The sequence below is a fragment of the Triticum aestivum genome, chromosome 5B (genome assembly GCF_018294505.1).
Source record: "Triticum aestivum cultivar Chinese Spring chromosome 5B, IWGSC CS RefSeq v2.1, whole genome shotgun sequence".
Classification (NCBI taxonomy): domain Eukaryota; kingdom Viridiplantae; phylum Streptophyta; class Magnoliopsida; order Poales; family Poaceae; genus Triticum; species Triticum aestivum.
Window position 1 is genome coordinate 653,153,286 of NC_057807.1, and position 15,631 is coordinate 653,168,916.

A 15,631-nucleotide genomic window follows, 5' to 3' on the forward strand; every position below is an offset into this window, starting at 1 on the left:
TGAAACAATAAACCTTTATTTAAACTAAACTAGCTTACCTGTGACTGCAATATTTCTTGAAGTGTGTTGTTATCATCTTCAGATTTGTAATACACATCAACCAGGTCCGTATGTTCCAGCTGACCAACCTTACGTAACTTCTGAATTTTGTTTACGACCTGGATAGATAAAGTAAAATTATGAGACCACATTGTGTGTTCATCAAAACAGCTCATCATGGTTCCTGCGACAGTGTTATCTTTTAGATCTCCATTATCACATTATTGGAGTTTCAGGTAATCCTTTGATCTATTACTAAACCATCATGACATGGGTCAAGCAAAATTAGTGAATTCAGGCATCAAGAAATGAACCCATGCGGCGGCAGACAGCGAACATCTATCGTATGTAAATTTCATTACAGGAAATACTGAAACAACCTATCCCTGTGGTGTGCGTGTATTGGATCCTGCTACCTGAACCGTGTGGTTGTTGCTGTGGTCGTTGCTTTATAATATAAAAGGCGGGGGGAAACCTTTTTTCGTCAAACAATCTATATGAAAACAGAGAGCACCAGTTCTACATAAAGAAAGAATTAGTTCACTACCTCGCGAGCCACTCCAGCTTCAAACAACGATTGATCAGCTGTAAGATCCAATATGACCAAAACATCACCTACAACCAAAAAACAGCATACCAATGTTATCGTCTGAAAGAAGCGCAACTGCTACCATGATTTAATATAATTAGTGCCATACCATCTCCTGCAGCATCCATTTCCTTCTCTGACATATTTGCTGGACGCTTGAATTGTTGGACCACCTAAATATACAAATTTTATCAGGTATATTCCGAAGAAATCAAAACACAGTAAAATCTGTAGGTTCTGTGCCAACTGGTGCAAATCTTATATGTAAATTCATGAAAGATCATGAGACATGAGCTTGTGATATTCAGGAAGAATACCAGTAGAAAATATGCCAAATATATCTTGTCATTTGAAGAAGTATTAGGGGACTTTATTTTTTAATCTAATGGATATACAAAATAAAGCAACATAATTTCCCTTCTTGACACAAACTAAAACTTTATGATAAAAATCACCAAATCCTAAAATCAACAACCACTAGAATCATGGACTATTACCTTAATATCGTCTACCGTCAAGCAATGACCAAGGAATGAAACCTTTCCACTTCGTTCAAATGCCAAGATTTGGTCCTGAGTCATTTTCTTAACTTCACTTGATACTTTCACTAGTAGAAAAAGGGTCAAATGTGAGACACATTAGTCCCGGTTCCAACGGCTAGCCGGGAGGAGCTCTTTAGTACCGGTTGGTGGCAAACCTTTAGCACCGGTTCGTGCCACGAACCGGTACTAATGAGAGTGGTGGCAGGATGTTGTCAGAGTGAGGCCCTTCCAACACCTTTAGTACCGGTTCGTGGCACGAACCGGTACTAAAGGTCGTCCTATATAAATCCTTCGTCCACCAGCACTCTGTTCTTCCCCCTTTCCCCTCTCCCTCTCTTTTGTTCTTCCCTTCTTCCTCTCGAGTTCATCACAAAATTTGCCCCAAATTTGTCAAGATTTGCAGGCCCTCATCCATTCAAATGATCACCAAGGTTAGCAACTTTGTCCTTTCATCTCTCATTGCTAGATTAGCTCTTGCATTGGTTTATATAGTGATTAATTGTGGGTTTTAGTAATTTGGGAGGAATTATATGTGGTAGTATTTGATTTATATGCAATTTGAGGTCAAAATAACACTTAGTTTGCATATGTAGGTGTGGTTTACTTAGTGCCTTCTAAATCTCCGTCGTAACCACCGTCGATCGCCCGCACCGTCCCGTCGCCGGCACCACCTTGTGGTGAGCCTCTTGTTCATGAAATTTTATATAAAAAAAATATGTTTGTGTGATTTGGATATATAGTTACTCGTATAATAATTATCTTACCCGTACGTTATTTGTTATACATAGTGCCATGGTTTTGATATCCGTCCCCGTCGGCCCTCGTCCTTGTTATGATTCGGATGTGGTATATTCTCTTTTAAAACTATTTGTTGCATTTCGTGTTTATGACAAATAATTATGCCCATCAAGTTGACATAGATATTTTTATCTAGGAGGTATGTGAACCAGAAATTCCAACCGACCCTATTGTCGAGAGGTTAAATTTAGTTGAAAGAGAAAACGAGTACTTGAAAGAAAAATTGAAAAGAATTGAGGGGGAGAAGATGGAATTGGAGTTGCATGTTGCCGATGTCGTCGATGATCACAAGATCAAGATGGAAAAAATGCGCTTGAAGATTAGAAAGATTAGAAAATATGCCATTGATAGTGAGGCTTGGTATCATTATGCTGTTGGATCAATTGTTACCTTAGTTGCAATCTTGATCGCATTTGTTGTTGCATTTAAATGCTTTAGCTAGAGAGTTATTTGTTTGTTGCATTTAAGTGTTGTATGAACTTTATGTATGAACTTGTATTAATTTGGTCTATTCGATGTTGTGTAATGAAGATGAGCCGGCAATGGATGTACGATGACCGATGCTCTCCCCAGTTCGTTGAGGGCGTGCATACTTTTCTGCTTGCGGCTGAGGCAAACAAGCGGGCGGATGGATTTATGCCTTGTCCATGTGCTGGCTGTAAGAATGATCGCAATTACTCTACGTCAAGAACCATTCACGTCCACCTGTTTGAGTCCGATTTCATGCCCCACTATAATGTTTGGACCAAGCACGGAGAAAGAGGGGTTATGATGGAAGACAATGAAGAAGAAGAGGACGACGACAGCTATCCTGGCCATGGGTTCCCTGAATACGATGATACAACAATGGTTGAAGAAGCTGAGCCGGTAATGCGGGAAGAAGCTGAGCCGGCAATGCGGGAAGAAGCTGAAGAAGAGGCATCAGATGAGCCCATTGATGATCTAGGTCGGGCCATTGCCGATGCAAAGAGAAACTGCACAAGTGATTTGGAGAAGAAGAAGTTGCAGCGCATGTTAGAGGATCACAAAAAATTGTTGTACCCGAATTGCGTAGGTGACAAGAAAAAGCTGGGCACCACACTGGAATTGCTGCAATGGAAGGCAGAGAATGGTGTATCTGACAAGGGATTTGGAAAGTTGCTGGTAATGATAAAGGATATGCTTCCAAAGGACAACGAATTGCCCGAGAGTACGTACGAAGCAAAGAAGGTTGTCTGCCCTCTAGGGTTAGAGGTGCAAAAGATACATGCATGCCCTAATGATTGCATCCTCTACCGCGGTGAGTACGAGGATTTGAACGCTTGCCCGGTATGTGGTGCATTGCGCTATAAGATCAGCCGCGATGAGCATGGTGATGTCGAGAGCGAGCGCCCCAGGAAGAAGATTCCTGCCAAGGTGATGTGGTATTCTCCTATAATACCATGGTTGAAACGTTTGTTCCAAAACAAAGAGCATGCCAAGGCGATGCGATGGCACAGAGAAGACCGTAAGAAAGACGGAAAGTTGAGAGTACCCGCTGACGGGTTGCAGTGGAGAAAAATCGAAAGAAAGTACGGGAAGGAGTTTGCAGATGACGCAAGGAGCGTATGGTTTGGTCTAAGCGCAGATGGCATTAATCCTTTTGGGGAGCAGAGCAACAACCATAGCACCTGGCCTGTGACTCTATGTTTGTATAACCTTCCTCCTTGGTTGTGCATGAAGCGAAAGTTCATTATGATGCCAGTGCTCATCCAAGGCCCTAAACAACCCGGCAACGACATTGATGTGTACCTAAGGCCATTAGTTGAAGAACTCTTACAACTATGGAATGGAACAGGTGTACGTGCATGGGATGAGCACAAACAGGAAGAATTTGACCTAAAGGCATTGCTGTTCGTGACCATCAATGATTGGCCTGCTCTCAGTAACCTTTCAGGATAGACAAACAAGGGATACCACGGATGCACGCACTGTTTGGATGATACCGACAGTATATATTTGAATAGTTGTAAGAAGAATGTGTACCTGGGACATCGTCGATTTCTTCCGAGAAGGCATCCCGTAAGAAAGAAAGGCAAGCATTTCAAAGGTGAGGCGGATCACCGGACGAAGTCTCGCCACCGTACTGGTGCTGATGTACATGATATGGTCAAGGATTTGAAGGTGATATTTTGAAAGGGTCCTGGCAGACAACCTGTTCCAAAGGACGCTGACGGACGCGCACCCATGTGGAAGAAGAAATCTATATTTTGGGACCTGCCATATTGGAAAGACCTAGAGGTCCGCTCCGCAATCGACGTGATGCACGTGACGAAGAATCTTTGCGTGACCCTGCTTGGCTTCTTGGGCGTGTATGGGAAGACAAAAGATACACCTGAGGCACGGGAGGACTAGCAACGTATGCATGGAGAAGACGGCATACATCAGGGTCATGCAAGCTACGCTCTTACCAAAGAAGAGAAGGAAATCTTCTTTGAATGCCTGCTCAGTATTAAGGTACCGTCTGGCTTCTCATCGAATATAAAGGGAATAATAAACATGGCAGAGAAAAAGTTCCAGAACCTAAAGTCTCATGACTGCCACGTGATTATGACGCAACTGCTTCCGGTTGCATTGAGGGGGCTTCTACCGGAAAATGTTCGATTAGCCATTGTGAAGCTATGTGCATTTCTCAATGCAATCTCTCACAAGGTAATCGATCCAGAAATCATACCAATGTTATAGAATGATTTGGTGCAATGTCTTGTCAGTTTCGAGTTGGTGTTTCCACCATCCTTCTTCAACATCATGACGCACGTCCTAGTTCACCTATGCGAAGAGATTAACGTTTTGGGTCCTGTATTTCTACACAATATGTTCCCCTTTGAGAGGTTCATGGGAGTCTTAAAGAAATATGTTCATAACCGTGCTAGGCCAGAAGGAAGCATCTCCAAGGGCCATCAAAATGAGGAGGTCATTGAGTTTTGTATTGACTTTATTCCTGACCTTAAGCCGATTGGTGTTCCTGAATCGCGGCATAAGGGCAGACTGGATGGAAAAGGCACGCTAGGAGGGGAATAAATAATATGTATGGACGGACATTCTCTCACTGAAGCACACTACACAGTTCTACAGAATTCCGCCTTGGTGGCTCCGTATATGGATGAACACAAGAATTTGCTACGCTCCAAACACCCGGAGCGGTCTGATGACTGGATTACACGTGAACAAACCAGGAGTTTCGCCAGCTGGTTGCAGACACGTACCATGCATGACACCTCTATTGAAGATGACATGTACTTGCTATCCCAGTTACCATCTTCGAATATAATGATTTTCAAAGGGTACGAGATAAATGGTAATACGTTTTACATGATCGCCCAAGATAAGAAGAGCACCAACCAAAACAGTGGTGTCCACTTTGATGCAGAAACCAAGACGGGAAAGGAAACATATTATGGTTATATACAGGACATATGGGAACTTGACTATCGACGTGGTTTAAAGGTCCCTTTATTTCGGTGCAAATGGGTCAATATGACACGAGGCGGGGTAATGGAAGACCCGCAGTACGGAATGACAACAGTGGATCTCAACAATCTTGCGTATGCAGACGAACATTCGTCCTAGCCAATGATGTGGCACAGGTTTTCTATGTGAAGGACATGTCTACCAAGCCAAGAAAAAGAAAAGATAAGGAAGCGAATGCATCGTACGATGAGCCAAAGCGGCACATAGTTCTTTCTGGGAAGAGAAACATCGTGGGAGTGGATGACAAGACAGACAAGTCAGAAGATTATGAAAAGTTTGATGAAATTGCTCCATTCACAGTGAATATTGACCCGAGCATCCCATTAAATGATGAAGATTTTCCATGGTTACGGCGCAAAGGGACACACGCGAAGAAAAAGTTTCACACCCAAAGATCTGGGATGTGATCGGCTTCACTAGCCATCATCACTTTCCTCTGTGTTTCACACCGAGAGCGGAATCTCTGTAATAGTTAGGATAGTTATGTGTTTTGGCACTTGAAACGCGAAGAAATTTTATTTGCAAACAAATTCACACTAATTTCAAATAATTCAAAATTTAAACTATTCCAATTTGAAAACTACGGGCACTAACAGAAAAAATAGCAAAAAAGAAAGAAAAACTATAGCTGAAAAGAAAAAAAGCTATATAAAAAACTACTCAAAAATAAATAGAAGAAAATAAATATAGCAGAAAATAAAAAACTACTCAGAAATAAATAGAAGAAAAAATAAAGCAGAAAAGAAAAAAAAATATTTGCTATTTTTCAATCGTTTACAAAATGACCGTGAAATTGAAAATCACTACAAAATGAACTCTGAAAATGTTGAATTTTGGCAAACTAGATGAAAAACTACTCACAAATAAATAGAAGAAAATAAATATAACAGAAAAGAAAAAACTATACAAAAAACTACGCAAAAATAAATAGAAGAAAATAAAGCAGAAAAGAAAAAACTATAAAAAAATTGGGGCACTGCCCTATGGGCCTGATAGGCTACAGGTGTGTGATTACAGGCCTTAAAGGCCCAGCAGACTCACAGGGCAGCACGCAGAGTTTAGGCCCACAAGCCTGCTAGCTATATAGAGGAGTTTGAAGTGGTAGTCGTGGCTGGGTTTATAAACCAGTGCGGCTGCCCTTCGCCCGGCGAGGTGGGACTAAACTTTGGGGTAGCAGCGCGACCCCTTTAGTACCGGGTCGTGGCACAAACCGATACTAAAGGGGGGTCCTTTAGTACCGGTTTGTGCCACCACCCGGTACTAAAGGGGGTCGCTTCCCGCCGCTTGGCCTGGCCAAAACAGGCCTTTAGTACCGGTTGGTGGCTCCAACCGGTACTAAAGGTGCCTTCTATATATACTCGACTTATGAAATTTTCATTCATCCTCTGTTTCCGTCATCTCCGTCGCCGTCGCCGCCCCCGTCCCCGTTGCCGCCCTCGTCTCCGTCGCCGCCCCCGTCCCCGTCACCGCCGTCGTCTCCGTCGCCGCCCCGGGCCCGCCCCCGTCCCCGTCGCCGCCCCCGTCCCCGTCGCCGCCCTCATCTCCGTCGTCGCCCCCCGTCCCCGTCGCCGCCCCCATCCCCGTCGCCTCGCCGTTGCCGTCGCCCCGCTGTGAGCTCTCCCCCTCTAACCTCTCTCCCTCGCCCCCGGCAGCCACCATGGGCGCCGCCCCTCCCGGCCCCGAGCACACACACACACACAAGCGCATGAATTAGTATATAATTTAGATTATTTAGATTATTATTGTTTTAGTTATCAAAACACACACACACACACACACACAAGCATGAATTAGTATATAATTTAGATTATTTAGATTATTGTTGTTTTAGTTATCAAAAAAATTTATATGGAACACACACACACACACACATATGTATGAATTAATGCATGTATATATTAGTATATACGTATTTTGTATGTTTAATTAGTTTAGATTATTTAGATTATTATTGTTTTAGTTATCAAAATTTTTTATATGAAAATTAGTGTTTAATTAGTATGGAAATTTTTTATGTTTAATTAGTATATAATTTAGATTATTATTATTAGTATATAATTAGTGTTTAATTAGTATGGAAATTTTTTATATAATGTTGTTTTTCAGTTTTTTAATGGATGTATAGAAGTTGTGTTTTCTGTTTTTAGTGTTAGATGCTTAATTAGTATGAAATAGTATATAGATTTTTGAAATAGTAGAAATGTTAGAAATTTTAGTTATCAAAATCCAATCATTAAAAAAATATTACTTTTTGCGGGCATATAGCTAGTATTTGTTCTCGACGATGCCCGGCCCGCATCCTCGCCGTCGACCCGTCCGCGACGATGTCCAGCCGACCCATGTTCGGAACTGGGCTCCGCCGGGCTGACACTGGGAGGTGCTGCCTGGAGGGGTGCGCCGCTTGATGAGGAACCCGGCCCCGGGTCCCGTCGTCGACCCTGATCTCGTTTGGTGGCGTTCGCGTGGGCCAGTTTCGGTGCGGAGGGACCCGGCCCCGTCGGAGGTGGTACGTCGCCGTGTCAGGGAGGAGGACGAGCACGTCCATCGATACATGGTTGCGTTAGAGGGCGGCAGGTTCTCCAATACCTGGCAGTATCTTCGGGGATCTCACTTCAGCTATGATCCTGTGAGGGTTCCTTCTCTTTGGGTGTCCACCACCCGTGCCGCAGGAACCGCGAGTGTCCTAGATTCTTCTGTAGTATTCGATCTTTAATTAGCTAGCCAGTGATGTACTATTCAATATTATATATTATTCGAGACGATGTATTCGAGATTATATCTATTATTCTAGACGAAATATTCGAGATTATATCTATTATTCGAGACGATGTAATTTGAATACTAAATTGTTTTATATTTCTTTTGAATTAGTTAAATAAAAGCTATGGCAGACAATACCGACAGAGAGGGAGAACAGACCATGTTCGATATGATACGCGGGCCAGATGATGATCAGAATGAAGAAGATTATGACGGCTCCGAATTTCTAAACAACACCGGAGAGGGTGATATGATATTCGATCGCGACGATCGAATTGATGAAGTCATGAACTACGATTATGACGATGACGAAGAACATGTTGATCCTGAAACAACAAAGACCGGCGAGGTATATATATTTATATAAGCAGGTATATGGTGATCATCACATGTTTTAAATGACTTGAAGATATATTAACGAATCGATCTTTGTTCTTTCAGCCATCCGGATCGAGCAAATCTTCAGGCAAAAGGACGAAACGAGGCCCGAACAAAAAGTTGAAGGAGGGCGTAAGTACAATATCGAGGCAGTCAGACCTAATGGCGAACCATTAGCGCCTAAGAAGATTGCGGAAAGTTCGTTCGTCAGTGCGGAGTTCTTGTGAAGGACCAACTCCCGATCTCCCTTCAAGAATGAAGAGAGCCAGCAAAAGACAAAAGACAAAAAGGCAAAGAGGACGCTACTCCACGTCCAGATGTTACTTTTGTCGACAAGAATCAAAAAGATCTGCTTTGGGATACTCTCATGGAACATTTCACCCTACCAGATCATTTCACAGAAGCAGATGTGCAGAAAGTCAAGGACGCTGCTCTTAGGAAGATGGCGGTTGCATTCAAGAACCACAAGAATCATGAATGGGACAAGTACGTCAAGGGAGGAAGGAAGACTCCAGTATTCGAGGGAACACTAGAGAGCCAACGTGCTCATTGGGATGATTTCGTGAAATTCAAGGATTCGGAATTAGCTAAGGAACGGTCGAGAATAAACAAGAAGAATGCCGAAAAAAGGATAAGTTCCATAAGCTGGGGCCAGGTGGCTATGCGGTGGCAATGCCTAAGTGGGATAAGTCTGAGAAAGAGATGGAGGATGCAGGTGTCACTCCGGTTACTAAGAGCTGGCCCCCCAGGTGCAGGACTTGGTTCTATGCGCATGGGGGGGAGTTGGACCCGAAGACAGGCAATGTTTCGACGAAGGCAAGTCTAAAGGGAGCCGACGATGCGATACTTGTTGCAATAGAAGAGGCACGATCGGGGGTGTTCCAGCCCAACAGAGAGAACGACGAGCTTACGCGTGCCCCAGGAAATCCTGAACACCCGGGAAGAACACGAGGCAAGGGCGCTATTCCGTGGTATGAGGGGTTTTCAGACTGGAACAATGACTACAGAACCCGTGCGAGAAAGAAGATTGCGGAGGAGAAGAAGAGGAAGATGGAGGAGGAGCAGAGGAAGCGGGACTATGAACGCCTTCAAGGCCTAGAAGCAAGTCAAGCGGAATTGGTAGTCAAATTCCAGCGGCAGCAGGAGCAGATCGACTCACTTACCCATCAAAGGGGGTCTCAGCAGCTGCAGCAGCTAGCGGATGATCCAACATTGGATAGCACCGCCCCATCCATGCCGAGAAGCAGCGTGGGTTCCGCCCCGGACGACGCAATGCTGGGTAGATACCCCGTGGATGACATCACGGAGAACACTAGCTGCGAGCTACACGTCAAAATGAAGAACATATTCATGAAGGTGGCGAACGCTGTTGCTTTTACAAATCCCCCCGAGGCAACCTTCCATTGCAACCCGATTCCAGCGGGCTATGCTCGTGTCTTGGTTGATGAGGTGGTGGACCCATATTCGGAGCTAGAGCTTGACATTCCTGGAGGTGACGACGAGCGCTTTCTCGGAGACGCCAACCATCGTATCATCCTATGAAAAAAGGATTGCATCATCTTTCGAAGGCCACCGACACCGCGTCAGCCGACTCCTCGTCGAAGTCCGCCACCGAGTCAGCAGTCTCCCGCTCCTGCAAGTCCACCAAGTCTGGCAAAGTGTCAGGCCACTCCTCCTCCGAGTCCGGCAAAGTGTCAGGCCACTCCTCCTCCTCCAAGTCCGCCACAGCGTCAGACATCCACTCCTCCTCCAAGCCCGGCACAACCTTAGGCCACTCCTCCTCCAAGTCCGGCACAGCTTCAGGCGGCCACGCCTCCTCGTCCAACTCAGCCCCGTCAGCCGTCTCCGCCGCCTCAGCAATCGCAGAAGAGACACCCCGCACCTATGGTGCGTAGCGGTACGAGTCGAGGTAGTATAGGAAGTACAAGCGGAGGCAAGCGATATAAATATGGTCCAAGCCTCACGCCTCTTCCACAGAGGGCTTATGACAGGTCCGAGGAGGAAATCGCAGCCATATCGAAGTCCGAGGTGGAAGCCCATTTTGCACCGAAACCGCCAACGCCGCCATGGGAGAAAGTGCCTGAGGAAACGATTGACCACTTCATTCGTATGGCTCAACCACCAGCTCCCAAGCCTGTTGACACAGACTATGAGCGCCACATCAGGAAGTTAAATCGAGCACGTCTACGTAAGGAGGCGAGCTCAGGATCGAGCAAACAAGAAGCAGCTGTCAAAAAATGTGGGAAAACCATTCCCCAGCTGGGAGAACAGGCGGCGCAATCGATCCCCTTGCTTGTTGTGCCAACAACACGTGACAGTACGCGCGCCCAATATTATTGTGGGCAAACAGTTTACGTTCCTGAGGTGGGCAATGTGGTAATAACGGAGGACCATATAATGCAGGCTGAAGTTCTCAAAATCACTGTTGGACAACTCCTCGAGATCGAGCCCATGCCTGTGCTTAGAGAGGATGAAATAAAACGGAAATATGTCCGGGGCCAACCTTTGGTCGAGCCAGACAAGGTCAAGAACCTCCCAACGAGAATGTATGAATTGCATCAATGGTACATGAACATTACCAAGATTTCCGATCGATTGTCCCTCATGGTGAATGTCAAGGAGGAGTATTCTGAATTGTTTCAGTTATACAATCAAGACGCACTCGACAAATCTATCGTCAGTTGCTATTGTCTGTAAGTGATTTCTTTCTGTAATTTAAGTCTCAAGCTAGCTGTAGTGATCCTTTTGATCAATCATTACCTGTAATTATCCTCACTATATTCTTTTCTGTGGTATTATATGCAGGATGAAGATGTATGAAATGAGAAAAGGTGGACGCTATGGCATTGGGTTCATTGACCCAAACACCGTTAATGAATACACATGGAAAATAGATGCACGTCATCAAAAGGCCGTAGAGGACAACATGCTAGAGTTCTTGAAGCGCCTCAAATACAATGAAGATATACTACTTCCTTACAACTTCCAGTGAGTCACACTGTCTTGTACTACAAATTCTCTATTTTTGCCTACTAGCTAGCTACATGTTTTTGCTTACATATGCCCGCTTAATTAAGACATGCAAACGTGTGTGCATGCAGATTTCACTGGGTCTTGTGTATCATTAAAGTTGACGCCGGAACAGTTGAAATACTGGACTCACTACTCAAAGAAAAAACTGACTATAACATCTTGTTTGGGATAGTCAACAGGTAATTTCAATCATTATTAACTATATATCTCGGCCTATTTAGTTCGTCATTTCATGATATGACCTATTTAATAACCCCTTTATTCATTTTCTTTGTCGGCGGGCAGGGCTTGGGCAAGGTTCATCAGCGTCACGGAAGGCGAATGGAAAGAAAAGCTTAAATGGGGAAGACCCAAGGTAAGTAATTAAGTAGTACTAGCTAGCTAGCTAGCTGCCATCTCTTTAATTATCATGCTTGATTAATTATTATCTGATCAAATTCCATTCTCGTAAAGGCCCTGAAGCAGGCGCAGGGGACTGATCTGTGTGCATTCTGTGTTTGCGAGAACATACGCATGATGGCGTCCGAAAGGAGCAGATCTCAAAGACAGGAATGGGTACGCTTGTCAAAACACTATTCACAATTTTTACACCATTATCGATATCTAGTCACACAACTAATACACATGCATATTGATCTCCTTCTTAACAGTTCAGAGAGGTGCGGGCGAAGCTCCTAGAAACGGAGTGCGTAGAAGCACTTCAAGAGGAAATAGCAGGATTTTTGCTCGACCAGGTCATAAATCCGAAGGGAGAATACTATTACCCGCTACCGCCCCCATGAAAACCACTTCCAATTGTTATCGTGCTCCGAAGGCACCAATTAGGCTAATGCCACTGGCTCCGAAGGCAACATACATATGTAGGAGAAATTGTATATAGCTATACATGTGTGTATGTGTGAATTAATTAATATGATGGTTTGTGAGACATTGATGATATATATATGCATGATTGGTTCTACTAGAAATTATATTTATATATATATATATATGCATAACGTGTACAATGTGTAGTATCGTAAAATACCAGCAAACGAAAAAGAATTAAAATGGAAACACAAAATTAATGAAAAAGAAATCATAAAACTAAAACAAACCTTATAGTACCGGTTGGTCTTACCAACCGGTACTAAAGGGCTCCAGGCCCCTGGAGCTGGCTCGTGCCACGTGGTTTCCCTTTAGCACCGGTTCGTGCTGAACCGGTACTAAAGGGGGGGGCCTTTAGTGCCCACACTTTAGTGCCAGTTATGGAACCGGCACTAAAGGGCCTTATGAACCGGTGCTATTGCCCGGTTCTGCACTAGTGTTTGCCCATGTCTTTTCCCAGTCTTTTGCCCAGTACGCTGAAAAATTACGAAGGGTTAAGCCATGGGTAAAAATTTGCAACGATTCTTGCGCATTTAGGAACACATACCTAAAATTGGGTTCTGCCCGCGAAACAGAATACTTCATGGGATCATCACATGTTGTGACAGTCTTAACATTCATCTCCTCCATGACATACTATTACATTGAAAAATAGATAAAATATCAACACTTCTGATATAACAAAACTAATTAGGAAGTACTAAAGCACAACTAATTAATCTACTTGCTCAATAGATACGACTATATACATGTTGGAAATATGCCCTAGAGGCAATAATAAAAGTATTATTATTATATTTCCTTGTTCATGATAATTGTCTTTTATTCATGCTATAACTGTATTATTCGGAAATCGTAATACACGTGTGAATACATAGACCACAATATGTCCCTAGTGAGCCTCTAGTTGACTAGCTCGTTGTGATCAACAGATAGTCATGGTTTCCTGGCTATGGACATTGGATGTCATTGATAACGGGATCACATTATTAGGAGAATGATGTGATGGACAAGACCCAATCCTAAGACTAGCACAAAAGATCGTGTAGTTCATTTGCTAGAGCTTTGCCAATGTCAAGTATCTCTTCCTTCGACCATGAGAGCGTGTAACTCCTGGATACCGTAGGAGTGCTTTGGGTGTATCAAACGTCACAACGTAACTGGGTGACTATAAAGGTGCACTACAGGTATCTCCGAAAGTATCTATTGTTTTATGCGGATCGAGACTGGGATTTGTCACTCCGTGTAAACGGAGAGGTATCTCTGGGCCCACTCGGTAGGACATCATCATATGCGCAATGTGACCAAGGAGTTGATCACGGGATGATGTGTTACGGAACGAGTAAAGTGACTTGCCGGTAACGAGATTGAACAAGGTATTGGATACCGACGATCGAATCTCGGGCAAATAACATACCGATAGACAAAGGGAATTGAATACGGGATTGATTAAGTCCTTGACATCGTGGTTCATCCGATGAGATCATCGTGGAACATGTGGGAGCCATCATGGGTATCCAGATCCCGCTGTTGGTTATTGACCGGAGAACGTCTCGGTCATGTCTACATGTCTCCCGAACCCGTAGGGTCTACACACTTAAGGTTCGATGATGCTAGGGTTATAAAGGAAGTTTGTATGTGGTTACCGAATGTTGTTCGGAGTCCCGGATGAGATCCCGGACGTCACGAGAAGTTACGGAATGGTCCGGAGGTAAAGATTTATATATGGGAAGTCCTATTTTGGCCACCGGAAAATGTTCGGGATTTTTCGGTATTGTACCGAGAAGGTTCTAGAAGGTTCCGGAGTGGGGCCCACCTGCATGGGGGGACCCACATGGACGTGGGTAGTGGGGGCAAGGCCCCACAGCCCTGGTCAAGGCGCACCAAGATCCCCCCTTAGAAGAAATAAGATCATATCCCGAAGGGATAAGATCAAGATCCCTAAAAAGGGGGGATAACAATCGGTGGGGAAGGAAATAATGAGATTTCTTTCCTCCCACCTTGGCCAACGCCCCAATGGACTTGGAGGGCAAGAAACCAGCCCCTCCACCCCTATATATAGTGGGGAGGCGCATGGGAGCTATACACGAAGTTCTGGCACAGCCCTACCTCTCTTCCTACTCCTCCTCTCCCATGGTGCTTGGCGAAGCCCTGCTGGATTGCCACGCTCCTCCACCACCACCACGCCGTTATGCTGCTGTTGGATGGAGTCTTCCTCAACCTCTCCCTCTCTCCATGCTGGATCAAGGCGTGGGAGACGTCACCGGGCTGTACGTGTGTTGAACGCGGAGGTGCCGTCCGTTCGGCACTAGGATCATCGGTGATTTGAATCACGACGAGTACGACTCCATCAACCCCGTTCACTTGAACGCTTCCGCTTAGCGATCTACAAGGGTATGTAGATGCACTCTCTTTCTACTCGTTGCTGGTCTCTCCATAGATAGATCTTGGTGACACGTAGGAAAATTTTGAATTTCTGCTACGTTCCCCAACAGTGGCATCATGAGCTAGGTCTATTGCGTAGATTCTTTGCACGAGTAGAACAGAAAGTAGTTGTGGGCGTTGATGTTGTTCAATATGCTTACCGTTACTACTCCAATCTTGTTTCGACGGTATTGTGGGATGAAGCGGCCCGGACCGACCTTACACGTACTCTTACGTGAGACAGGTTCCACCGATTGACATGCACTTGGTGCATAAGGTGGCTAGCGGGTGCCAGTCTCTCCCACTTTAGTCGGAACGGATTCGATGAAAAGGGTCCTTATGAAGGGTAAATAGCAATTGGCATATCACGTTGTGGTCTTGCGTAGGTAAGAAACGTTCTTGCTAGAAACCCATAGCAGCCACGTAAAACATGCAACAACAATTAGAGGACGTCTAACTTGTTTTTGCAGGGTATGCTATGTGATGTGATATGGCCAAGAAGAATGTGATGAATGATATGTGATGTATGAGATTGATCATGTTCTTGTAATAGGATTCACGACTTGCATGTCGATGAGTATGACAACCGGCAGGAGCCATAGGAGTTGTCTTTATTTATTGTATGACCTGTGTGTCATTGAAGAACGCCATGTAAACTACTTTACTTTATTGCTAAACGCGTTAGTCATAGAAGTAGAAGTAGTCGTTGGCG

At 44.5% G+C, this 15,631-nt stretch overlaps 1 pseudogene; it reads right to left on the minus strand.

Annotated features, from left to right (window-relative positions):
• The window catches only part of LOC123117416 (isoleucine--tRNA ligase, cytoplasmic-like), a 45,063-nt pseudogene that overhangs the window by 6,579 nt on the left and 22,853 nt on the right, over positions 1-15,631 (minus strand).